This window comes from Mytilus edulis, chromosome 6, assembly GCF_963676685.1.
Source record: "Mytilus edulis chromosome 6, xbMytEdul2.2, whole genome shotgun sequence".
Lineage (NCBI taxonomy): Eukaryota > Metazoa > Mollusca > Bivalvia > Mytilida > Mytilidae > Mytilus > Mytilus edulis.
Window position 1 is genome coordinate 77,325,166 of NC_092349.1, and position 6,110 is coordinate 77,331,275.

General features: G+C 32.0%; 1 long non-coding RNA gene across 1 annotated transcript; it reads right to left on the reverse strand.

Moving 5' to 3' along the window:
* Window positions 1-1,719: 1,719 nt before the first annotated feature.
* On the reverse strand, window positions 1,720-5,700 carry LOC139526824 (uncharacterized). Its single transcript, XR_011665190.1, has 2 exons — window positions 5,314-5,700; window positions 1,720-2,195 (listed from the first exon to the last, which is right to left on the reverse strand). It is a non-coding gene; the product is annotated as an uncharacterized lncRNA (long non-coding RNA).
* Between the last annotated feature and the right edge of the window lie 410 nt (window positions 5,701-6,110).

The window sequence follows — 6,110 nt, forward strand, 5'->3', positions numbered from 1 at the left end:
AAATGTTTAATTTAACATAAGACATTTTATAAGTTAAAATCTAAAGTATATCAAAGGTGTCCTTATCTGACTGAAGCGTCATTTTATGGTAGCATTTAAAGTCAATTTCTCTTTACCGTTTGAACTTTCAGAATATTTCGGTTGAGATAAACAATGACGTGACCTACCAAATTTGCACATTGTGATTATCAATGATCTTCAACTTACTTGATTTGGTCTGTTAACCTCTCTAACTCGAGCGTACTGATGAGTCTTTTTTAGACGAAACACCCGTAGGGCGTACAAAAAATAACCCGATATCTTTGAAGAGTTTCGTTTTCAAATATTCTATTACATGTATATTCAGATGCATATTCAGTGTTGAAGGAAAATAATAAATAAACTTTGATTGATTTATACGCAATCATTAAAAAAAACCCGATTGATTTTTAGAAAAATAACATATATTATATTAGAAATACCCTTCCCCTTTTCTCTTTGGTACACACTGCTGTGAACATAATCCGGTTTGATTTCTGGTTTCGCTACAACTTTGACCATAGTCCGAGGATTTAGCAATGTTCTTTTTCTTAAAATCTTTCAAAGAATATAAACTTTTTTCCAGTGTTAAAATGGAAGGTCTTAGCCGGCTTACTTCTACGTTTAGATTGAGTATGTATATGTTTTGGCGCAAAACTGTTTCTTCTAGGTACGCTATCCGTTTTTCTTGTTTTGTCATGATAGATACAAGAGTTGAAAAAAGATTCATCAGTGACGCTAGAATAAAAATGAGTAAAAAACGCCAAACAAAGTGCGAAGGTGAAGAGCATTTCTGACCAAAAATACTAAAAGTTTTGCAAAATACAGCTAAGGTAAATTTACTCCTGAGGTAAAACAACCTAGTATTCCTACCTCAGGATATATATTTAGTAAAATGTACAGAGTTATATCTCCCTATGTTGACATGAATATAATCTGGACCATATACGTTCAAATTCAAAGTTCAATGCAAATTTTAGTGATAACATTTTTCATTAAAGAAGACACTGATAATTGGTCGGCTCTAAACTAATAACATTTCACAACAAGAGAACTGACTTGACATACCGATTCTATTAACACCATTCTATGCAAATTTTAGTGATAACATTTTCATTAAAAAAGACAAAACATTTAGTTTCTTCCTCATTCGACCCCCCCCCTTTCCTTTTTGGCCAAAGGCATTGGCATAGATTCCCTAAGTGCGGCTTACATGAAAACAAAACTATATGCGTTTCGTCATAAAGGGTCTTTGGACATAATTGGTCGCATTAACTGTACATGTTTTATTTTCGAAACTCCATCGACTGTATCCCTTTAATCTGGTTATTTTGTTTTAATGACAATTAGACAACAACACCAAACGGAATAAATAACCAAATACATGTAAATAATCTATTCAACTTTAAAAACAAAATGACCATATTCGATAAAAACAACGTCCGTCCGTTAGGACATCAAAATGAAGGAATACCGTTATTATGTCTGAGTTGTCGATGTGCTGAAAGGAGAACTATAGTTGCTTATGAAGACACTGTAGATAGTTAAATTATTAAAATCGTATTCTTGAAATAAAATGCAGGCTTGACCTTCTCAATTGTTAAATTGATAAGAGCCGCATTAATGAGAATAGTGGCATTACAAATCATATTTCAATAGAATAACCCATGAATAACAAACAAAAAAAGCACGAAATAAAAATCAGATCAAACAGCGTTTTATTTGACATTAGTTCACTTTCCATCCTGCAAAAGATGATCGTGCATGCGATCTGCTATACACATTTCCTTGTGGGGAAAATGAAGAGCCAATTCTAACAAAAATGACGTCAGATGTGTGTGCTTGGATCACAATAGTTAAAGAGCTGTATATATAACCTTCGTCAGAGCCAGCATCCACAAAAAATGTCCCTTCTATTGCTGAATTTTTCATTATTTCATATGAAGCATACTGATTTCGTCCGTCCATGGCGATAGAACACGTAAACACATAGAGTCCATTTATTGGAACGGTAAATATTCCTGAAAACACGTTATATGCGTCTTTGATGTTTGTTTTTATGACGTCAAAAATTAACGTGTGTAGTTTCCCTGGATGTTGAATGTCTCCACTTAAGTATGCATAAAATGCCACATGAGAATTCTGTGTATCCTGCCTGCGAACTAATGGAATGTTTTCTGAAAAAAAAACAGACTGATATACATAAATGTATATATATTTAGATTTCAGCTCGAATGTTTTCTTTGTTATATAAAACAATTGTACTAGTTAATTATGTTTTTCCATGCGAAATTATATAATTTATTTAGTGCATGTTAAATTAAGGGTTTAGTGTAATTATCATTTATCATACTGGTACAAGTTGAGTTAAAAAAACACGTCTGAAGAAAAATCATTTAATGACGTCTTACTTTCAATGACTATTTTTTTCTTAGCTGCAATGTTGAACGAAGTAGATATTCTTGTTTTAGACTATCTAGTCGATTCCGCAACTAATGGTCTCCTGGGTATCATTAGCTAAGTAGTCAAATATTTCCAACTGTGTATGCTTTCAGAGGAAATGTGACTAAACGAAATCGGTCCATTTCTTTAATAGTTTAGCATGTCAAAAAACTCATCTTACTGTTTTGGTTCTTATATATTCTTAGCTTTCAAATATTAGGCTTTGATCGTTGGTTATTTGCAGTTTGTACGATATGCGCGTGTTTTGCATTATCGTCAAATGTTAAAAAAAAATCATAAAAGCTCTGCAGAAAAATACTAATGTGCATTTAGTTTAAGATCGTTGGTTTGCCACGCATAGAGTTAACGCCTCGTGCCCCCCTACCCCCCCCCCCCCCCCCCCAAAGCGGATATCTTACAAGTTATCTTAGAGGCTAAATAAACTGTTACAGTATTATCATGATTATAATCATTTAACTATAAAATTATGCAAGTATTTCAATATAGCTTGACATATCTATAATGCACAAAATGGTCTAATTATATATCAATAGATGAAGTATCCCCAAAAAATAGTTAAGGAAACGTCACAATAGACGTACACAGAAAGTCAACTTTTTGAAACATGTCCGATATATCTAATTCTTACAAAATGAATCGTATGTATAGAATATTGCGGAACCATATAGAAATTCAGGTCACAGATACAAAATAAATGAAAACTTTTGACTGGATCTCAAATAATTATAGGGAACAAAATGTCAAAATTGGTGCAATTTTGGTACTTTCAGGTTAGAGAAATTGTTTAATATTGTCATATATTCACAAGTTATGTCAATGTGAAGGACACATTTACAATGACAGCTCCCTTGATAAATCAAATTTCTGGTTCGTGTTTTTTTTTAATTTTGTGTTCAAAGTGCGTATTTCATCATTTTTATGCGAAAGAGTGTTCTGCAGTTTAGATATTCGGTCATTTTTCTTTAAAATGAGTTCTTCGAATTGAAGTATTTTATAATAATCGAAATAACTCAGAGTTATTTAAGATTCTTCTGTTTGTACAACGTCACAGAACCAAACAATTACTATAATCCAAGCTAACATTTTTTTTTAACAAATACTTAAATATATGAACAAACTTTCCCTCTATTAACAGTACCTTATCTGTAAAAGAGATGTGTACGTTTGAATTTAGTTTGTCACATGCGTCATATGCAGGCAAGATAATGAGTGCAATAGATAATGCCAAAATATTCCGTGGCGTGTTCTTAACCTCACACCAACTGAACTAGACATTCTGTATATTCGGGGTTACTCTTATCACTAGATATAAATAAGAACTGATCATCTGACAACTAGTAAACAACATATATAGACCTAAGAACAAAAAAACGTATACTATCTAGTCAAATTATTGTCTATAGAAAGAAAATAGTAATTTATAGTAAATCCGAGCCACAAACAAAAACTGAGAAAAACACATCAACTATAAGAGGAAAACAACAGAACAGCAGAACCAATAAACTGCAAAAAAAGATGCCTATATATAAAGAAACGGACTATCAAAAAAATACTGTCATATTCCTGAGCAATTGCAGGACATATTCAGAAAAAAATGTGTGTTGAACCAGCTAGTTTTATAGCTCGCTAAACCTGACAGTCGTAAATGACATACTTCAGATTGATCTTAATTTCTGAATCCTCTCATTTTTATGATTCGTACTCAGGGTAGCGTATTTTATTGACTTAAACCACTATGCTGATTGCGTGTTGAAGTTTCGGCTATATCACTGACATGACCCTAATATTTTAGAACAAAACCAATAAGTAACATGATTATCTCTAGATTAAATGTTGTGTTTCATGGCAAAATATCTTGTTCACATGTTAAGTCAAATCTTTTTTTTTGTATAAGTCAACAATTTAAATCAAAATTTGTGTAAAGATATTTTTTATTTATCTATAAACCAACCAGCAAAAGACGATCTTCCCCTATTTGAGCTAAAAAAAAGGCTTCCATATGGTGTATAGATTGAACTGGTTCGTACAAACACAACATCTCCTTGAACCGAATCTATTGTAACTGACGAAGATCTCCATTCACTACTGTGCTCTGCGTCTACGTATAAAGCACCTTATACTATATAATTAACTGCAATATATAACTGCAAACGAATATAATCAGTCCTGTGGTGCAGTACAAAATAAATATATCTATTTCCAATGAGGATACTTTTTACATCAAATATAATAGAGTGATGCTTTTCCGGATTGATCTCGTTTTTACATAACGCATACAATCCTACGGGAGAAGTAACCGCTAAAGATGATGGGAGGAACTCGTTTTCTGTGAACGTTAAATAATATCATTTTGAAGCAAACTAGAATAGCATTTGTGGTTATTATTATATTTTCATTTTTTTCACATTGTTTCTTAAATAAGTCTAGGTACAATGTGAACTATTAATCCTACACACGGATAAAATGTCTCATTTTTTCCTTTCTTGGACGTTTTAATAATTGTAGCGCTAGAAACATTAAAACACAGTATAAACATATTGATGTGACAACTGCAGTTTAAGCCTTTTTTGAAACTTTGAATTATTGTTTAATTTATCTATTTGTATTTCTATAAATAAATAGATTGTGTATTGTCTACAATGTTACTTTTGCATTTTTATCGACGATATTGCTGCTCTTATCATTTCTAAAATGAACATCATGGATAAAAAAAAATATGGACCATCCACTTTCGAAACACAAACACACATTGTGTTATTGATTAAAATTAGCTATGAAACTGAGTATATAGACCTAATATCTCTAGATTTAAGGAGCAATTATATATCATACCTTCAACGTTTACATTTCGTCGCACTATACCCTGCAATCCATTCGATTGACCATCCTCTTTTGTAGCGGAGTTAAACACTGTTCTATATTTTCCATTTTGCTTTCGTCTTACTATGTTTTTCAAAGATTTTAAATTAAGTTCCACGGCTTCAACTTTTGGTTTAAGTCGCTTAACTTCCGCGTTACAATTATTGATTTCCGCATTTTGAAGCATTACTTTTGCCTCTAGATACGATATCCTATTTTCATGTTGGTTCATCATTTTTTCAAAATGTATAATTTTGTTTTTTAAGTTAGATATTTCGGATTCCTCTGCAACCGAAATGTCAAAGTTCACCAGACTCATTGTAAACCACACAACCAAAACAAAGGACATCTTTACTTATGGAAAAAATGTCGTTCGATTGAAAAATCTATTTGACGAACTTAGATATAACATAGACAAGGTAAAGTTCAGGTCACACGTTATCTAGAATAAAGTGTGTGGACGTCTGCCGGAATAGGTACAAGCTGTGGTATCCATACAGACAGTTTTTGTCTTTTGTACTGATCAATGACGTTAATAAGAAAACGTCAATTTCAATTATACCTTAAATTCCACCTCAAAGAGTCACGGAGCGCTAGAGAATGAAATATACAATAAACATAATTTATTACTAATATTCGATATAATGTGAACAAGAAGCTGTAATCTTGCAATTTAGAAGTTTAGAATCGGTATGTGTGTTTATTGAAAACTGTGTGTATTTATATCATACTAACTATGTCATATTGGAGTCCTTGAAATATTTGCCCCA